The following is a 22,265-nucleotide window of genomic DNA, read 5'->3' as shown; positions in this document are numbered from 1 at the left end:
CTTGGAGACAACAAATTCAAGGTTTTCATTTTTTAATCGTTAAAAAAAGATATTGGCACAGCTGTTTTAATAACTTAAAAGAAAATTGTCACTTTTTTTATAAAGAAATAATAACGAAGCTTTAGTAAGGCATTTCTAATAATCAACCAAAATTTAAAAAAACCAGGAAATTATTTTTGTGAAATAATGAGGATAAAATTTCACTTACATTAAACAAATATTAAACAATGTGATATAATTTATAATGATGCATAGCCCCCCCCCCCAAAAAAAAAACAAAAAAAACAAAAAAAAACGGGGTTTGATACCCACCCCTGAGTCTTTCACCATGATTATTATTTTTTAAAATTAGATTTTGGGTTTTTTAAAACCAAATTGTGCATGGACGAACATAGAGGTCTAATTGATATCTAGTAATAAAAAAATTTGAATAGGCTGCATAGATATTTTTTGTGACATAGTATTAAACAGTTTGGTGTCGCTAAAATACATGTTTTCATGATTTGAATTGTGCCTTATTGGATTTGTGTGTGTGTGTGTGTGTGTGTGTGTGTGTGTGTGTGTGAGAGAGAGAGAGAGAGAGAGAGAGAGAGAGAGAGAGAGAGAGAGAGAGAGAGAGAGAGAGAGATTTTCATTCACACGATGGGAATCCATTGACACTTTTGAAAACTTTCAAACCTCAACTGCTGTCTCCAAAGTATTGTAGTCCCCATCTTTCAAAAACTTCACGTAATCCTAAAATTAAGATGTTATAAGAACATATCAAAAAAGGTAAATACATGTATCTTTATATTGCGAGAAATATCACTTATATATTATAGACGATAAAAGTGACACTTCTAAAGATGTACAAAAAGGGACAACTTGCAACAAAAATTTTTACAAACTATATTTGTTGTAACATTAACGGTAACCTATTTATGATAAGATAGTTTGATGAAGCTAAACGTTTTCTTTAACTTTTAAGAGAGTATAAAAGATATATATATATACATATATATAAGCTTATATTTTTTTTCAATTGCATAAAGACATGCATGATAAATGGAAAATGAGTAATGGACAAGAGTAGCTTGATTCGAAAATTAAAATTGCTAAAACACGGAACGTTTATATTAGTTCTGTAAATCTAAAGCATATAACTAGCATTGGAAATAATCCCTGATTTTGATTTTCAAGTAATTACTAGTACCAGCTAATCATTTCTTTTTTCATGTCATGATTAATGTATGACATACCATTTCATGATTCCAGTTAGAACAATATTCTTACACAGTAAAATATGACTTAAGATTTGTAATGAGACATGTATCTATTGATACTGAATCACATTGCATAAATAGGATTTAATATGGATTGACATGACACGATATAATATAATTAATGTTGCTTATACAATATTGTTTTAGAGTGTATCTTATCATAAGATATTGTATTTTTGACACTTGTTAGAAATAATTACAAAACATATACAACGGCACACGACGTAACATAAATTTATCTTGAACTGCACATGAACACAAATATATGGTACCAAAATACAAGAAGTACTGTTGAGCTTTAGATTTATTAATAATATGCATTTTTAGATGTTTTTGCTTAAACAACTTACTTCAATAAATCACATTGAATATTGTTTTGTAAAACCAAAAATAGAAGTAATCAACTCCATAAAATGAATGATTGGATGAAATCAGATAAATGACATACTACGAGATTTAGGGGTTTGAGTGAATAAAGCTGCAAAGGCATGATCTTTATGAAATCAATTGATCTACAGAAGAATTCAGAAAGTAATTTTTCTATAAGGATACCTTTCTAGTGAATGTCGTGATTTGAATCTTACTTTGATATAAACCAGCATGTCCTTTCCCTTCACGTCTTTGCAGTTCATTCGCTTTGTTGTTAGCTTGTTTTCTGATACTACATAGGGTACTAGTAACTTGACAAATTCCAAGAATTCTTCGTTTATATCTGTGAAAAAAATTTTCTGTTTAAAAAGAATAATTCTGAAACGAAAAATGTTTGGTCTTGTTTAACTTTAGGACTATTATCCAAAACTTTCTTTGCTCTTGTAGTAAAATAATTAACACAAGACATTCCAATTTTAGTGAGATGTTTATCAGTTCGGTATGGCATCTAATAATCGGTCAGGTTTGTGAAAAACATAATATTTGCAGAAACGGACCTCAAAATATCAAATAAAATTATTTCACTAAGAAACTGAAAACAGCTATTTGCATGAAACAAGTGCTGAATTGCTGTACAATCATATTTCAAGAAGAAATTGAAACGAAATAATAAAATTCAAGAAAAACTGGAAAATTTTAAAATCGAAATGATCCCAGTTGTAATCAAACTAATCCCGAACAAATCTATAAAAAGTTAAAATGTATCACAATTTTGCAAAAATAAAAAAATAGGTTGTTTAGCTGTTGAATGGTTTGGTCAATTACTGACTTTTAAATTCATATCAATTACTCAGAACAAACTGCAAAATTTTCATTAAATTTCAATTTTAAAAGTAATTCTGATCGGGATCAGTTTTTTATTCAATTGGGATCGGTTCCAATTTGATAAATAGCAATTTTCCTAAAATTTTGCATTTTCGTTTCAATATCTTTGTAAAATATTGTTGAGTAAGAACTTTATATGACTATATGCAATTCTTTAAATTTTATCCATAGATGAAAAAGATATAAAAGAATTACAATCTTGATTTTCAGGAAATTAAATATTTGACCAAACAACTTTTGGCACGTATTTATTCATTATTATACTAAACATTAATTAACACCAAGTTCTAATCCTTAGAATACCGTGTTTGTCCTCAAAACAGTTTTTTCCCGTTTCACTGAAAAAATACCAAAAAAATCATATAAAATAACTGAAAACCGATATTGATCTCTATGGAATCATATTTGAAAAAAAGATTTTCTATCGATTCATCAAATAACATTTTGGTGTGTCGAGAAACCTTAACATTTTGAAAGTTTTTAATCCCCGTTGATCTTGATTGAAACAAATTGAAAAATCCTCTTCCTGAGGATGTTTTCACATTAGTTAAAGCCTTTCTGTCTAAATGCGTTTTAAGAAGATTTATTTTCATTCTCAATTGTGGTCCAAATATACCCCAGGAAAACAAACTTCAATGAAATGTAGTGATGACGAAGAGTATCTCTACAAATATTAGGGATAGGATCAGATGCCAAGTAGAAGTGAACATCCTCTGCTGTCCGGTCACACCTACCGCGTGCTCTTTGTCGTAATCGGAAAAACGAAAAAAAAAACTTAGACAATGCGGTGATTTATAATTGTCTAACAACAAGTATGGAAAACATCAGTCTGCATTTGACCTAGTAAAAGATTGTATTTGCTGACAAGATCGTTCTATCGACCATAGAACTTATACTTACACAATGATTACTTAAATCGAGACTATTGATGATCCCGTTTCATCATCTTCTTTGTCAGTAGCTGGCCTCGTTTTAAAAATTATTCATAAGTAGAACATGCCATTCAATGATATCAAATCAAAAAGCATCTTAGAATGTGCAGTGCTAACTTGCTATAGACCAATCAGATGATGTAATTTAAAGAAATATCATGATCAGGTATCGCATGTAATTTTATATTTGTAATCATTTGAAAGATTCACACATTTCCCATCATTCATTGTATGCAATTTATTGCAAATCGGGCAAAGTTTTAAAAATCGACAGAGTAAATTCCAAAAATATACAATCTGTGTATGGTTTTTACGATGCGTGTGATATTTCTTTTTTTTTGGTTTGATTGTATTTTAAAATCTTTCAACAAAGTATTCATAAAAACTGTGTGCATAAAAGCTTTAATGCATGTTTTCTTTTTTCTGTGTACAGACACCAGAGTGTCTTTATTATATGAGATGTACAACTATTGTTGAGGTAGTTACCATTAAAAACCTAAAGAATCCTCTTCTCTTTATACTTTTGGTTTTATAGAAATCATCAATGGCAGTATTAATTTTCATGGAGCGCAAAGAGTGACTTTAGATCAGAGGAAATTCGGATTTTTTAAATTAAATTACTAGTAATATTTGTAACACAACTCTATTTATTTATTTTTTTGCAAGAACTTATGCAGGTTCACAATATAACTTATTGAAGATTTTTTTTATTTCAAACTGAATAATACATCTATTCTTACTGATGGATAGTGTATGTATCATATACTTAATATATGTCGGAAGAAATTCAGACGTTATAATCTTTATTTTATAATTAACTAGCAAAATGATACGCTAATCATTAATCTGATGCATTGTATCAGTTCCTCAAATTACCATTTAAAATTTGGAGTCTAAATTTAGGTAAAAGTGATGTCTGTATTTTTTCTAATTCGGCTCACGTCAAAAAATCACACCATTTTAGTGGTAAAAGGAAATTCATACTGAAATAGCAGATTAAATTAAAAGGACTTCAATAATCAATTTTCAGGGAAATTTTTTTTAAAAACTAATATTCTGCTAAAAAGGTTTTCTAGATAATTGTCCATATGTCTTTAATTACATTTTTTAATTTGCATTTAATTTTTTTGCTTGTTCAAATCTATTGAACATGGGTATGTTTGAATGGCATTGCCATGGAACCGAACTTTTTACATATGCTTAAATTGTCATTTTTGACACGGGCGAATCCATTAGAGTTTGTTTAAATAACTTTGTTTAATTATTCAATTATTTTCATGCAATGTTCACATATCCTTAAACAAGTTTTTTTTGTCTCCTTTACCCAATCTTCCTTTTTGCTTTGTTTGTTTGTAATTCACTCAGTGGGTCTGAGTAAGAAGTTGACAATATAAAATCTAATATAGACGGAAAGATGGACGCTGAACAAAAAATTATAAAAATACAATTAAAAATTCCATCTCAGGTGCGCTTAAAACCAAATTATGAAGGCAATCATTTTTTTTTCTTGTCTCCTTTTCTAAATATAACAAAAGAAATTAATCCGTGTGTTATGAGGTTAACTTGTTTAAGAGGTAGAATAATATAAGAACATTAAAAAGTAAGGTAGTGCAGCACATTGGTGAACATGAACAAAAACCCGTTATTAAACCAAATATGTATATATGCTCTGCTTAAACATACATCTTAAAACGTGTAGTTATATCTATCCTGATAACAAGCATTTAAAAAATGAGCTTGTTTGAAAATTCCAATACCTCTAATAATATTAATAATAATAATTATATATATATATATATATATATATATATATATATATATATATATATATATATATATATATATATATATATATATATTATATATATTATATATATATATATATATATATATATATATATATATACATATATATATCCTACCTTGCACCAGTCCAGCATATAGGTGATTTGTTGCAACGACCTTGCCAGGATAAGGTAACAGAAACCCACCAATTTCTAGGAATCCCCCATTAAGGTTTTGACGAATTTTCTTCAGCTGTTGCTGTTGATTTAGTTCTTCCTGTTTTATTATAAATTCAATAAAAGACAGAACTCCTTCCAAAGTAGCTTAAAAAGTACCATCAATATGCTTCTAGTGTGATACCATGCCATACCGCACCAGAGTACCCGCCAAATTATTTTTACTATCCTAGTATTCTTTTGTGCGTTAATCATTTCATGATGTTGTGTATATGTATACTGTTTTATCATGCATTAGCTTATACTATCCGGATGTGAATTATATACAATTCTTGTCTTTTGAAATATCAATTTACCAGGTTATCCTTTATTGTTTTATTAACTATTGTTCGATCGATAGCGCAAATATCTTGAGAGGCTCCCGTCCATGTGTATTAAATTTTTTTTAAAAACTTGTATATAGGTAGCAAGAGTTTGGTTACTCTTTTAATTAACAATTTTGTTAATATACATCTATACTACTATATTGAAATAATACATATATTCAAATTTTTGGATTTTAATGCCGAAAAAAACCGGAAGAGTACTGTCTTTTGTTTTATATATTTTAAACTTCATTGGTTCTTGAAGATTGCTAATTTGTTCTAATTTTTTCTCAATCAAACTTCGCTAATTAATAATCAACGAACTTCCTTTAAAAAATTCGGAAATAACCTGGATTGTTTGGATTTTACAATCTTGCGCATGCGCATTCACGCTAAACAACGAGAGGCTCTTAAGTTTATGTTTCAACAATATTACAATTGCATGGATAAACTCAGAAACGATATTACAAGTACATGTATGTGTAAATTTTCATGAAAAATTTGTCATTTATTCTGTTCATCAAAGAAAATAGGGGAAATAACACTAACTTGGTGCATTTAAAATGAAAGTTCCGAATGTCAACATTGTGTGTAAATTCGAAGCGAGTAAAAAAACGTTGGTAAAAAACGTTGAATTTTTCATTAATATGAATTAGGTTTTTAGATGAAAGGTATTTACAGGCTCAAAATGCTTTGTTATAAATAAATTGACTGTTTTTTTGAATGCAGCTTCATTAATATTCTCAAAAATAGTTTCGGAGCGATTTTTTAGCTACGTTACGGACATATGGTAGGCATTTTAACTTTGGTGAGGGCCTGTCCCGAGACACTGTTAGCAGAATGAAGTGAAATTAATAGCATTGTTGTAGGCTTAAAGCTTGGTTATGTATATGTCAACAATTGCAATACGGTGTGTCGATGTATCTATTTCGTAAATGTCCGATTACATATGCAATGTTAACCCGTGCACGCACGGGTCAAAGTCTAGTTTCATTAGTAACGCGTAAAATTAAAGTTAAACTCATAGTATATATCAACTTGTTTATCACAAATGTTCAAAGAAATCAATTGTAATCCACACTTATTTTTGGAATACTTCAAAAACTGTGTAATCAAGGAAAACAATGTTATGACCCTGACAACATTTTTTGAAGCATGATAAACCATATGATAGAAAATGGGCCAATGTCATCAAGATGGGTACGGGTAACTTTTTTCTCTAGATCATTTATATAATTTCCAATTTTGAAATTAATAAGTCAAAGAATTTCACTGTAAATGTTACAGTCTAAAAAAAAATTGGATTTTCTCTCTATGTTACAAAATTAAGGTATATATGTTAAAGGAATCTAATGTTACGATCCAGTCAATATCTTTCAAAAAATAATTGACCCCGAGTTCACGATACAACAAGATAAAAAAGATTCTGATTGAACATTTCCTGCTCTGTTGATGTTATCGTTTTCTACTTTCATATTTCTTGCAAGGGGGAATCATTTCAATAGCTAATGGCATATTAATTCATAGTTAAAAAAATTCGATTTGCTTTCGATATAATTTTGTTTATAAATACTTACCCGTAATTGTTTTAGAACGTAAGCTTCTCCTCCAACGTTACCATACGGAAATTCATGTGGACATCCCCAATCTCGGACCAAAAATATAAGTCTCTACAGAAAGAATTGATAGTGTAAGATTTCGAAAGTCTGCTAAATTTCATTATGGACTTAAGTTTTTTAAGTAAAAAAAATGAATGAATTAGAAAAGTTTTTAAATGGTTACTAGAAAGTACTAAACACTTGCTGGTTTGCTTGCATCGTTAATGCCTGATTTCTCTTGGATAAGTTTTCCAAATTCACTAAAATACTGAAAACGAAATTTAAAAATATCTATTAATTATTGAAAATCAAAAACAAAAACACTCAAAACCTAAAAAAATAGATGTTATATAATACAATTTAATAATTTAAATAAATGTTTCTTGTATTATAAGGAAGTAATCTTTGTGAAGAACATTTCGTCAACTATTGTCATCGTTGTAATCAAAACTTTTTTTAACAGACACAATTCAGTTTCATATAACTAGTAACTAGATGAGCAATTGTTCTACATGCTGACATTTGTAACCAGATATATATATATATATATATATATATATATATATATATATATATATATATATATATATATATATATATATATATATATATATATACAGCAAAACTCGAATATAACGAACACGGATATATCGAATTTACGGCTATAACGAATTATTATTCATGTCCTGGCAAATTTCTTATATAAACCTATATAAAATTGATGTATATAGCGAACACGGTTATAACGAATTTACGGCTATAACGAAGTAATTTTTAAGATCCCCGCTAGCAAAATTTTAACGTATTTTATCATTTTTATAACGAATTTTTTCCATTTCAAATTTCATTGTAGAAACATGCAATTTTAAGATGCATATATAAAATACTCACATTCAAATGGTATACGGAATTTTTAAAAAAAAATTGAAATGAAATGGTTATCTTGACATTTTTTGTAAATGACGGTAATACTAATTTTATAACTAACAATAGTTTAGAAAACTGTTAGCCGGAAAAACCCTTAATTATTTTATAACGAATTTGCTATAATATTTGTTACGAATTCGTTACAAACGGATAGCGAATTACGGCTATAACGAAGTTTTTTCTATGGTCACTTGAAATTCGTTATAAACGAGTATTGCTGTATATATATATATATATATATATATATATATATATATATATATATATATATATATATATATATATATATATATATATTTATATATATATACTTGTTGTGCTCTCGATACTTGAATACATGAGTGCAAGTGACAATGCGAGACGAGTGTAAGAAAAGATACTTGTAAACAGTTTTAAAGTTCATGAGGTCATGGACCGTAAATGATAAGTGACATAATTAGAATTCTCGGTGTCAGCAAAATGACCAGGAAGATTAAAACTCTCAGTGGTGATTGACCTTTGAACGATGATCAACAGATGCAAGAAATTAAGATTCTAGGTTGTAATTAACCTTTCAATGGACTTCCTTTATAAGTCAATTATGAACTATGACCAGTAAAGGTAAAGTGACACTTTCATATTATATATGCTGATTTTGTGCTTATGATGAAATTGAGAAAGACGTATTGCTTTTATATATACCACTTTACAGTAACTGTGCTTAAAAATCATCGTAAAACACAAAATGACTTAAGAGTTCAAAAATCTAAAGAACAACAAGTGAAGGATCACACAGACTTTTATGGTGCCGTGACCAGGACTTTTCCGAGGTAAAAACACTAGAAAAAGGATATATCTTGAACTGTCAAGGTTAAACCTTTTTTTCAATGTCTCGGTTAACTATCTCGAAGTAAGCAAAGTGCCTATCAACTTCAATAGCAACAAAAATAAAAAATTGGTAAAAATAAATTACGAGCGCTGGTAGATACTGGCGCAGCCGTATCTTTTTATTTTTCCCCGCCCCACATTGTGTAAAACATGATATTCTTTCACTTCAAGCAGCTGTAGTAGTTGGGGCTATTTGGACCGTGGATATCGGCCTGGATAGCTCAGTGGTAGAGCTCTTGACTAGAGTAGGGGTCCCGGGTTCGATTCACGGTCCAGCCATATGTTTTCAATATGTATTCCTCCTTTCCTATTACATTTGGTGCCGTTACCTGCCCCTGGATCTGACAGGTTAACTCCTGACAGAGGAAGAACCTGGGGTGATCTTCGAGAGGAAAGATCATCTAAGGAGGGAGGAATGTAGAAGTTGGGGCGGTATGGAATGTAATAGGAAAGGAGGGACATATATTGAAAACATATGGCTGGACCAAGAATTGAACCCGGGACCCCTACAACTCCAGTCAAGAGCTCTACCACTGAGCTATTCAGGCCGATATCCACGGTCCATATAGCCCCAACTACTACACAGCAAATGCTAATTCTTTCATTGCAATAGGATATGTTGATATTTCATTTAAGATTGCAGGGTTAAATTTAGACCATAAACTTTATGTGACAAAAGGATTCAACGGAAACCTGATTCTCGGCCGTGATTGGCTCAGAACAATGTTCGTTTATAGTTTGATCTTGGACTCAAGCGCACCGATGACAGATCTTATGCCGAATCAAAAGAAGATCTACACATTTCAACAATTGTTAGAACACCCAAGAAACTTATAGTGAAACCAAATAACGTGACTGTATTCTATGGAAAAGTGAACAATAATTGTCCCTAGTTTGACAATAAAAAGACAACAGTGTAGTTAAAAACATGTAAAATTACTCAATGTTTTACACAATAAATTAGAATTAAACTGATTGAATCAAAATAAACCATGTCAAGGCACGTATACCAAAATTCATTTCAATTAGAAATGCAACTGTATAGTTAATCTTTCAAAATACACTTAAAACATGTAGAAAATTAAAATGTCTTTTGAACAATACTTATAGAAAGATATTCAATAATTCTTTACCTCTAGGTTTTCCAAATCATCCTCCTGTATCTGATGCGTCAGATTATAAATCTGAAAATATAAAACATGTATAAACTATCTATAGCGGTACATGTACAAATGTATTTCAATACAATATAGAAAAAAAGGTATGAAAATATTCGTACCCGTTGAGCAAAGGATATACTAGTGTATATATATATATATATATATATATATATATATATATATATATATATCGTTGGGATAACAAAAACTATAGCATTTAGACATACAACTGAGAGAAAAGTCAGAAAAAGAGTTATTTCCACTTTGAATGGATAAAATATATAACAAATTGGATATTTAGGATAAAATCAAGCTGCAAAAATATCTTAAACCTACCATTAATTCTAATTACATCCATGTAAATTATATTCACATAAAATTAATAAAACTTTCTTGCACAAATTTTAAAGAATTTAAAGTTTAACATAAAAAGTATGACATCACAGAACACTGGATATACTTTAAATGATTTAAGATTAACAATAACAAGGTAATAGTGCAATAGCTTTTTATATATTTTATCATGACATTTGAATGCTTCGAATACCATATCTCAACACATGATGAGTAATCAGCAAAACAGAATTTGCTGTGCAAAACATTTATTATATTTACCAAAGATTAAGGTGAAAAAGAACTGCCGAAAATTTACAGGTAAAATGTTAAAGACAATGCATTTTCAATATACCTGCACAGAGCTTATCAAACTACTGAGTGTAAAAATGTTTGCGCTCTCCTGTTTTGTTGATTTACAATCAAAAACTCCTTGTGTGTCCATTAGCAATATGGCTACCTTAAAAATAAAACAGAAAATAGTAACAATGTATAAAACAAAATAGAAATTATATATTCTTTGATTGCGTTTTTTTTTATCACAACATTATTATAGATGTTGATGTAAACGTACATGTATAATTAAATAACATACTTTTTTTTTATTAAATTCAATTGTACTTGTAAAGAAGAAATCTTACTGTTATTGAAATTGTAAATGTTCTGCAATTAACATTCTTTAAATGAATGAAACCGTTCATTCAATTGTTTAATCATTATTGTCTGAAAATGACCTGTAAAATGAAACTGAAGAGTGCATTACTATCATTTAGCATCATGAAATGATGATATAAACTGATAAGGTTGTTTCAACCACTATTGAAATAAAACCCCTTTTGAAATGAATTATTTTAATAATGGTTGGAAATGTTTTGGGAATCACTTTGCAACCGCTATTGAAATACAACTACTAATGATATTATTTTTTCAATTGTAGTTGGGAATCAATTTCTTTATAAATATTACTTAATCTTTATTGAAACACATTTGGAAGGAAAAAAGGGGGGTATAATTTTTTTCAAACTTGCAAACTATTTTAGAATGCAAGAACATTTAATCTTATGAACAATTTTAAATACAAAATTTAGGTATTATAGACTTGCATTTTATACGTTAATAATAACTGAGACTATGAAATTAATATACTGATATTAGGTGTTTGGATTTTCAGTGCTGTGTAGAAATAATCAATGCTTACAACTTTACATAGGTATAAAATTGTTTTGATGTTTTTTCTTTACATTTCTCTTTCCATAGAATTATCATGTTTTATGAAAATAGTTAATTATTTGTACACCTTGTTAGTTGCCAGACTTCTATTCAAACCCCCTATATATTAAGTATACAATTAGATATGTTCAAACCATTTAAACACAACTTCTATAGAAGTAAATATTATAAAATTAGTTTTATAGATATAAAAAATGTCACACCTTTCCTTTAGATTGACTTTCGAGTAGAAATGGTTTGCTCCATATATGAATTCCATGGGTTACTGGATCTGTTCCATTACGCCATTCAAATCCTTCAATCGAATCATCCTCATTCAACCAATTAGCATCCATCTAACATTGAAACAAATTTTAAGAGATTGTCCAGAACATGTTTGATACATTTCTTACAATCTTATAAATGGTTACCTCTGCTTCCAAATATTTCAAAAAGAATCCAAGAAGAAACGATTTGCCCTTTCGAAGGGCTCCTGCAATTGACACGATCATAACAGGATTGTCCTTCACGTCAGGATGTAACATTATTCTTTTGATGTTTTCGTCATTCAGTTTCAACTCGTGAAGTGTATCTCCATTTTTTTTCTTACTTGTAGCAATTTGTATTATTTGCAATGGTTCAGCGTTGTTAAGATTATCTGTAAAGAAAGTTTTCGGTTACACGATTTTTGATTTATAAGCAATAATTTTGCATTCCCCAATATATATATATATATATATATATATATATATATATATATATATATATATATATATATATATATATATATATATATATATAATTGAATTGTATGAACATATTTTAGTTTGTTATTTCTAGTATTTTATTTTTACTCTAAACTATATTCAAACAAGTAGTGATTGATGGGTAAAATCATTAAAACACCCTAAAATTACTGGTTACATTGAAAAATGTCTTAGCGTGCAAATAGACATTGGTTTTATAATTTTTCATTTCCAAAAATGTGTATCAATCACAGAAATGATAGCCCGACTTTTAAAACAACACAGATTTATTTTGCAATTGAAATATATATTTAACATAACTAGAGGTACTGTGAGCAAGCTCACAATTGATACCCCCCGCTAAGATAAAAATCATAATGCGTGTATTTTTCCAATTATAGAAAATACTGGATGAATCTATTTCACCGTCTATTTTATTTAAATAACAACTGCTCTATTTTTTTTAAAACTGTTGGACATAAGCAAAATTTGTGTGAAGTAAGAACATTCAATGCTTCTCCATAAGAAAGATAATGACCGGACACGAATTTTGCACTTTTTCTTCCAGTGACCTTGACCTTGCCCGAATGACCTTGGGTCAAGGTCATGACACACCCTTTGGTCCTAAGCAATATTTGTGTTAAGTTAGAACATTCAATGCTTCTCCATAAGAAAGATAATGACCGGACATGAATTTTGCACTATTTTCCCAACGACCTTGACCTTGCCCAAATGACCTTGGATCAAGATCATGACACACCCTTAGGTCATAAGCAATCTTTGTGTGAATTAAGAACTTCCAATGTTTCTCCATAAGAAAGATATGGGCCGGACACAAATTTTGCACTTTTTCTGCCAGTAACCCTGACCTTGCCTCAATGACCTTGGGTCAAGGTCATGACACACCATAGGTCATAAGCAATCTTTGTGTGAAGTAAGAACTTCCAATGTTCCTCCATACGAAAGATATAGACCGGACACGAATTTTTGTATTTTTTCTGCCAATGACCTTGGCCTTGCCCGAATGACCTTTGGTCAAGGTCATGACACACTCTTAGGTCATAAGCAATCTTTGTGTGAATTAAGAACTTCCAATGTTTCTCAATAAGAAAGATATGGACCGGACACGAATTTTGTATGTTTTCTGCCAGTGACCTTGACCTTGCCCAAATGACCTCGGGTCAAGGTCATGACACACCCTAAGGTCATAAGCAATCTTTGTGTGAAGTTAGAACTTCCAATGTTTCTCCATAAGAAAGATATGGACCGGACACGATTGCACAGACAGACGGACGGTCAGACTGACGGACAGACGGACGGACATACAGACGGACAGACGGACAAGGTGATTCCTATATACCCCCCAAACTTCGTTTACGGGGGGTATAAAAACCGATATAGCTTCATATATAGAGGTTGAAAGAATTTACATCTAAAACACAATATTTGTTCTATTACAAACGGTTTATGGGTCACAAACTACATGGACTTGTAACTTTCAAACGAATTACTGGTAAAAAATAGATAAACACACATATGTTTATTGAAATAAAAAAAACCTTGATATCTGTTTATTTAAATGAATAAATAAATAAACACACATCTGTTTATTGAAAAGAAAAAATAAATAAACACACATCTGTTTATTGAAATGAAAAACATTAACTCAGCTTTGGTTATAAGAATTGAAATAAAATAAATAAGCTGAAATTTGGTTAACAAAAACAAAATAAACAAAAACAAAACATACGGTTGGGTAAATGGAATAAGTTATCATATTTAATGCACGAGGTAAATGATGACCTAATGCGAAAACTCACATTATTCTTTATAATAGAATTAATACAATTAATGTTTTTTCGCATATCTTTAAAATAACTCTAGAAATTTTTTTTTATCTTTTTGAACCTTATCTTCGTTACTACTTTTTAAATTGACTTAATCATAAAAATCCTATTTTATGAAATATTACATAAAACAAACTAAAAATGAAGAACTTGCGAAAATAAATTGAAGGGGTCCACAGTTACCCCTAATGCATTCTTTCACATAAAAATTTAAACCTTATATTGTGTAACTTGTTACCAAAACAGATCTTCCTCTTTTTGAAAATAAATCGACACAATTGCAAATAATTAGGGATATATATATATATATATATATATATATATATATATATATATATATATATATATATATATATATATATATATATATATATATATATATATATATATACTTTTGTTTGTACTGTGTGTAACCATAGGAAGTCTAACAATGAACATGTTATAGTTGGATTCATAAATGATTTGAGTATTAATAGTTAGTTAAAATATATCTTATGAAAGCCATTTTTTAAACTAACAAAATTTATCACTCAATTTGTAAAGGGATAAATAAAACTAAATCAATAACAAAAAACTGAATAACCTTACCTGCGCTAGCCATTGCTCCTCGTTTGTGATTTAATTTGAAACGAAAATTGGTTTTACCCAATCTGCTATCTTTTAACCTCTTTTCCAACAAATCTTCTAGTGTCTTAAATATAAGGAGTCTAATTTTTATCTTCTTTCAGAGATAAGCAGAGTACTAAGTCTATTTGCTTCAATGACAAATCGGTCACGAATTACCTTAATACCATACATATTGCACCTTTCATATTTAGTTCGAGGCAATGGAATAAACATTGTCATTTACGTGCAGGGACGCGAGCAATGAGAATAAGTTTAGAAGTTTTCATTAAGGGTCATATTAAGCAATCCTGTGTCCTAGTTTTATATCTGAATTGCAAGTCATGAACTGCATAATTCTATGTAGTCTGTATGACTTTGAATTTTAAAGTAAGTCGTGACTTTATGCAGGGCCAGAGGGGGCACAAGGAAATACCAAATTTCAGCGTCTTATTCGGTGACCTCGTGTCTGCATATGATAGCTCATGGGTTGTTCAATCTAATAAACTTACTATATGCCTTTTGATCTTTTAAAATTTTATATTTATATTCAGCATATTTTTTTAATTTAAAATTTGTGGAAAGCTACTGCAGTTATTACATTGTAAAACGCAAGGTAATGAAAGGTTAAAATTACGGGTTTAATTATGACATCACAAACGTTCAACGCTGTAAAATACAACGTCACACGCACAATCAAAGATCAAAGTACACTTGGTATATAATATTGGCCTATGAAAATCATTAAAAAATGAAGCAGCAGCTAATTTGTCATTACTCATCAAAGTTAATTTGAGACAAATCCCGTTTTTGAAACAAGCATGGGAAATGACGCCAAGAACTTACGACTTACGACCAAATTAATGAATTGAAGAATAAATAATTCCAATTTCAATATTTTTCTCCTATCTTTTCATTCTATTCAGTAGGGTAGTCGGTTTTCATTATTTTATGTGTATTCCTTAGGTTAGTTTAATTGTTTTGTTGATCCTGACTGTAAATAGGTTATGGGGAGCAGTTAATTGCATTAGGAGGAAAGCGTTAGATAATAGGTAGTGTGGAGAGCAAAGGGGTAGTGATTATTATTTAATAGTCTTTAGATTGATAGTCTGACCTAGGAAAAGTTCAGTGGGAGTAAAGGAGGATTAAGAGAAGTAATTAGGTATATATAACCGGGGCAATTAAAGAGGATGAGAGAAGTGAGATGAGAGATGTTTTAAAGTTTTTGATTTGGATTGGACTTTTAACTTTAACTTTAGTGCCTTTCATTCGTTTACCTGTATTTTGAATTTATTATGTGATATTCATTTGTATTTAATTTCATTCTACTTTTGGATTTTAATAAACATTTGTATCTTTTTTGAATTTGCGTTGATATCATGAGAAGGTTAATTACTACCTAAATATTACATTGAGATTTACTTTACGCTAACAAACATACGGAAAAGTTGATTAAAACTCGGAAACGCTACAAAATGCTTAAAAATCACAAACTTATCATTATTTCAATTTAATGACTGTACAATATAACTAGAGACGAGCTCGTTGCAAGCAACGATTAGGTTTTCCGTCGTAGCTGCGTCATACTTGTGACGTATTACAAAAAATGTATAGCTGACCATAGTACAATATTAGATGTGTAAACACTGAGAAACAAAGTATTATATTTATGTGACCGCGTAGATTTTACGGTGATAGAGAATTCGTCTGGATCTGCATCGGTCGTGTGCAGTACGAACCGGGTGAGGGAATGTTGGCGTAAAGTGTATAAGGTAAAAGGTTGGGGCGCGCTGTGGGCCGTAAGCTAAAACGAAGGGTAGGTTTGCCATATACCCGAAGGTCCACCAGTATACAGTTCCAGAGAAATAAACAGGCAATTGATGCAGGATTCCACATTATTGGACGAGACTCAACGATTGCAACATTATAACAATTTAACAGACAGACACGTTACAAACAAATCGGATATGGCCAGAAGTGGCCTCCGGACTCAAGACTCTGGGAGAGTCGGACGTGGCCGGGCTGGCCGCCGTATTCCAGACTGCGCATTGACAATTGTACATAACTATTTATAAGAATCTTAACAATGAGTATAAATTGCAATTGACAGGTAATGATATAAGTAAGCTGAGTGAAAGGTTCACAGATATAAAATAATTAAATAAACTCAATGAGTCTTTGATGTCCAAGGAATGAAAATGAGATTAACAGTCCTTGAGACATGACACTCTGTCTCTTTGAAATCACATATAAAGTCTGAAAAGTGTCAATCACTAAATAAAAAAAAAGTAACTATGTAAGAAATAAACTGTGAGAAAAAATTACGAAACAGATGTTGAATTTTACAAGTAAAGTAAAAAAAATTATAATTGAACAGTGCATTTTGCACGATGATACTACATGTTTATAAGCAAAAGCAGATCTAAAAACTTTGTCTCTAGTTTGATTCGCCGCATTTTATTCACAGAGTGGGACTGTGGTTATGCCCGGTACGAAGGTAAAAAGACCATTGGCAAACGTTTTACACGCATTTTTATCAAACGCAAGCGCCAATGAATCTCTTAGTATATATGCGGAGATCCTGGAAATTTTACAAGGGGTTTTGAAGAATAATTTTGTATTTCGAGGAGGGGGAACATGCGCGGATCAAAAAAATTTTCCGGGCTGGGGGTTGAAAAGTCAGACGGTTATTTGAGTTTGCCAAGGGATGTCCGAGGCATATTTGGTAAGTTTATAATGTACACGTTATTGAAAGAAATTTCGCCTGGGGGGGGGGGGGGGGTCTGGAACCCTTCCCCTTCTAGATCCGCGCACGGAGAAGACCGATGCCGGTAATTTTAACCATTTTTATTTAATTATTCATGTTCATAATTATCAGAAAACCAATATTACCTTTCAAAGCAGTTAAAACTCAAAACTAAAGATACGAACCATTTAGTCTCGGTGAGTATTGCGTCCGCGTCCGAAAATAATGGCAATTTTCAAGAAATTCGGATGGACGATCTGTGTCCTAGGTCGTCCATCCGATTCTTTTTCTGACTAAAAGCTACAGACCTGCAGTTAGAGATTGTCAAACTCTAATTGATTATGTCAATTTGTTTGTCTCAAAGAATCATTTTTTAAATCAGTAAAGTTTTACCTTTAAAAAAGAAAGAAATCGGGCACAATTTTCAATGTTAGCATTTTACAATTTTATGGTCTAATAAAATTTCAAGAAACAACTCTTCATTGCTTTATCCGAAATATTGCATGAAAAAAATTTACATCGCATTTTTTAAATTACAAAAGGATATTCAAAATGAACTTAACAAACAGGCATAAAGAGAGACTAAGAACGAATTTCTTCTCTTTTTTTTTTTACATCAAAAGAATGGTTCTTTTTCGTGCAAGCACCTACTTAACAGATTGTTACACGGGTCTACAACGATGACAAATATCGAAAAGGCAATATTGTGGGTGAAGGATGAATGTGTAGTTTGTTTTTTAAGTTTATTTTTGATATATGTAATTATATTTATCCGGATCGGTTATGTTTGTTAGTTTGTTAGTTTGTTTTGTTTATTCAAGAGGGGAATAAAGAAATGAGTAATTTCCAAGCACGTAGCATCGTTTTTGAAAGTGGGGGGGGGGGGGGGGCAAACTCATCCAACAAATCTTGACAAGCAAGAAAAGAAAAATAATTTTGAATTTTCCAAATTTTTTCAAAATTTCACTCATAATTTCATGATTTTCATACCATTTTTTTACATGCTACCAAAATGGGGGGGGGGGGGGGGGCAACTCCATGATAATTCAATTTTTTTTTTATGTAAATTTTATAAAAATAGTTGCTTCGAGAAAAAGTGGGGAGAGGAGATCTTTATGTCATATAACATGTGAAACTGATCTCATTCCACCCACAAGCTTGAAATAATGAAATAATTTTAATGAAAACAATATAAATAAACGTCATAAATCCCATATCAAACGACATATTACCACTTGATTCTGCGCGTCTTTTTAATGAATTTATAAACAGCGGCAAATTCTAAAATGTATTTTTAAAGGTAATGTTAGATGCAAGTCTGTAGATTTTTCCGGGATACAGACCGAGCGGTACATATATGCAGCTAAGGTAACTACAATATGTAAGAATGATTCCAATAAAATACTTTGTTGAGTAATGCAAGCTTTTAAGAAAGCAATACTTATATTTGTTTAAAATATAACACCCAAATACTTCGTCTTACATTCGCTATTTGTAGAACAAGCAGAACCAGTATCAGTCTGACCGGCCTCACCATATACATTGTTGGAATTTTATTGTCCTAGCATTGCATTGCTCTGCATGTACACAATTTCTTTTAAAAATTAAACACTTAAAGTGTTCATCTATATGGCTACACATAACGTACACACGTGATTCAAAATAACCCAGACGGAAAACGGTAAAGAATTCAGTCATTGAGTCTACGTTTTATAGAACTTGTAAGAAAACACATTGCGGGTCTGAATGTTTGTTGATATGTCAATCTATCAATATACAGTTTGTTAATTATTTTCGATTGCTAAGACTACAGCGTATTTGATGAACATTGAACAATTTTTTCAATGCCACTTTTTTCCATGGAAGATAGGGAATACAAGTATAAAGCATTTATAAAATTTATTTAATTACCTCTTTAGAATTGTGTATGGAATAAATAATTTACAAGTTGCTGCTGAGGGTTGTTTGGTATTTTCGTTTGTAAATGTTTTGCAAGTAAAAAACCTGAAATGCGGGGCAAGTCATAATTAATATCCCTAATAACCGTAACTTAAAACTAGCGACTTTAGATTCAAATATTATCGTATACGAATTTTAAAATCATCTCCACGATGATAATTATATTATATCCATCGCAAATCAGTATTTTTTTTTTTGCTTTAAAAGAATTGTTCTATCGGGAGCAATTCCACGTTCGTTTAAATTCCCAGCGTACATTTGTCATGTCAGTAATACAAATTGTGCTTAATATGACGGCCGTGTATACGTATTGTAGAAAAGTTGAGTTTAATAACCATGCATTGGAACCATTTTATTAACACATCTCCCAGTACTGAAACAATTCAAATGTCTCTGTGACAGTAACACAGTGGGGCGTTAATCGTGTATGTCCAGCTCTACAAGCACATGCACTGTCGTCTAGGCGACGGCCTGAATACAGCTAGCGACTCTCCTATCGATCGGTTACCTGAGTCTCGTAATGCATCTAAATATAGACAGGGGCACAGTTATGAAACAAAAAACAAAAATAAGGTCAAAGAGGTTTATCTATATAAAATGAAAATGTACATATGTATAAAAACATTTGGAAATTTTATGTGGAATTATTTTTTCGCGCTACATGTATCAGTTAGTGCATTACAAGAAGCCCTTTCATAACCTCATAAACGTGCGCACCCCCACAAAAAATGGACCGAACTGACAACAATTGTTTCTGCAAATACTGACTCTGAATTACGAAAACATTAAATCGAATACTATAGAAGGATTCACAATTAATTTCTTTACAACTTTGCTTCAATAATGCATTAGAAATGTTTATTCCTTTTTAAGTTATTGACAAGAAACTTTGGACGCCCCTAACTCCCTAATTTTAAGGGCCAGCCCCTTTTTCGGTATACCGAATGAAAGGTCTGGGTAAGACCAAGAACTTTTAAAAGACATGTTACAACAAATTTTTATCAGGTAGAAAACTAACACGGAAAATACGCGAATTTTTTTGATTTTTTTTCTTACCTTTGTTTCAACATCTATACCACCCCTTTTATTTGCATTTAAATAATAAATGAAATATATCTCGCACATATTCAATGTATTAGCTTCCAAACCAGCCCATCTTTGAGACTCTGCCAGTCATCGTTAAAGCTAAACCCCCTGGACAAAAGAAGACGTTAAATTTTACTAAAAGGGGAATAGCTAAAAACCGGATAGGGATTTTCCTCAACTAAAATATGCAACGACAACATCACGCGGCATGTTATCAGTCCTGAAAATTTCAAAACAATCGGTAAACAAATGAGCGAGATATTAAGGATCAAAATTGGCGTCTAGAAGAAAAAAAAATAATAAGAAATTTGAAAAATTTTCAGAATAATAGTAAGGTTTTCCGCTGAGAGCAGAACACCTTAATTATAGAAAATGAAATAAGGGTAAATTAATGGTAATATATACATTTTGTTTCCCAAAGGGCATTCCATGAGGCTAAAAATAAGTACGACTTTGTCGTAAGTTCTTTTGTAAAACGCAGCCCAGAATTATAAATTCCCAACTTAAACCGGATTTCACTCTTTTGTACCCATATACGTAAATATTTTATATGTGCACAGGCAACGTTAACGGAATAGATACCACTTGTATATGTCAAAGGTATTGCAATGACTAGTCAAAAAATATTCCGTAAATCGCGTTTTTTGTGCTCATAGAGAAATTTAAATAGTTGATGATTGACGGAACTTTGATGATTATTGATAGTTGTTTAAAACATTGATTTTTCATTGTGTTTACCAGACATGTAAGCCCCGGAACACCCTTTGAAACAAAGATATTGTTATGAAGAATCATTACAAGAATTTATATCTTGAATTTCATAAACCTGTGGGCACATTTCATTTACTAGATCTTGATCTTACACTCTGTGTTAGAGTTAACCACATGGTTTAACGTTTTTAAAAAGTGTGTTAGAGTTTAACCATGTGTTAACTTTATGTTTAATTTAATCCATCCCCAGTTTCTTTGTTAAGATTTTACACAGTGATTAAATATGGCCGCCGGTGTAATTGTTTTTGCCACTTCAACTAAAACAATTGGTCAAAGAAGCATTTCCCCAAAATTTTAAGGTTTAAAGAATCTTTCATATGATATAATATACGGAAGAGCAACCGGCTTGACATGAAATGTTGCAGTAATTTGTGTGATACTGGAATATATAGCCTACTTATCGAAGAAGGATTTTGCACATGGTTCAAACCCCTTATTTTAAAGGATCCCTTCATTGGAGGAGGTTTCAATCCGCTGCTAAAAATGTGATGTCTACGGGGTTTTTGTATTGCAGCAAGTCCGGATGATAACGTTGATAATTGCACGAGGTAATCCGAGTGACTTCCAAATGGAGAAAAGATTCAAACATTCCTAGTTATAAATTTCCCCAAGAAATCTGTTTTCGTTCCTGTGAAATTT

The 22,265-nt window shown here is 30.8% G+C and overlaps 1 long non-coding RNA gene across 1 annotated transcript; it reads right to left on the bottom strand.

Annotated features, from left to right (window-relative positions):
- Positions 1-12,092: 12,092 nt before the first annotated feature.
- LOC136272306 (uncharacterized) lies at positions 12,093-15,142 on the bottom strand. The gene is made up of 3 exons (XR_010710279.1): positions 15,050-15,142; positions 12,300-12,526; positions 12,093-12,224 (listed from the first exon to the last, which is right to left on the bottom strand). It is a non-coding gene; the product is annotated as an uncharacterized lncRNA (long non-coding RNA).
- Positions 15,143-22,265: the final 7,123 nt, after the last annotated feature.

The sequence above is a fragment of the Magallana gigas genome, chromosome 10 (genome assembly GCF_963853765.1).
Source record: "Magallana gigas chromosome 10, xbMagGiga1.1, whole genome shotgun sequence".
NCBI lineage: Eukaryota > Metazoa > Mollusca > Bivalvia > Ostreida > Ostreidae > Magallana > Magallana gigas.
Note: the sequence above shows the minus strand (reverse complement) of the source record. Positions and strands in the feature narration are given on the sequence as shown.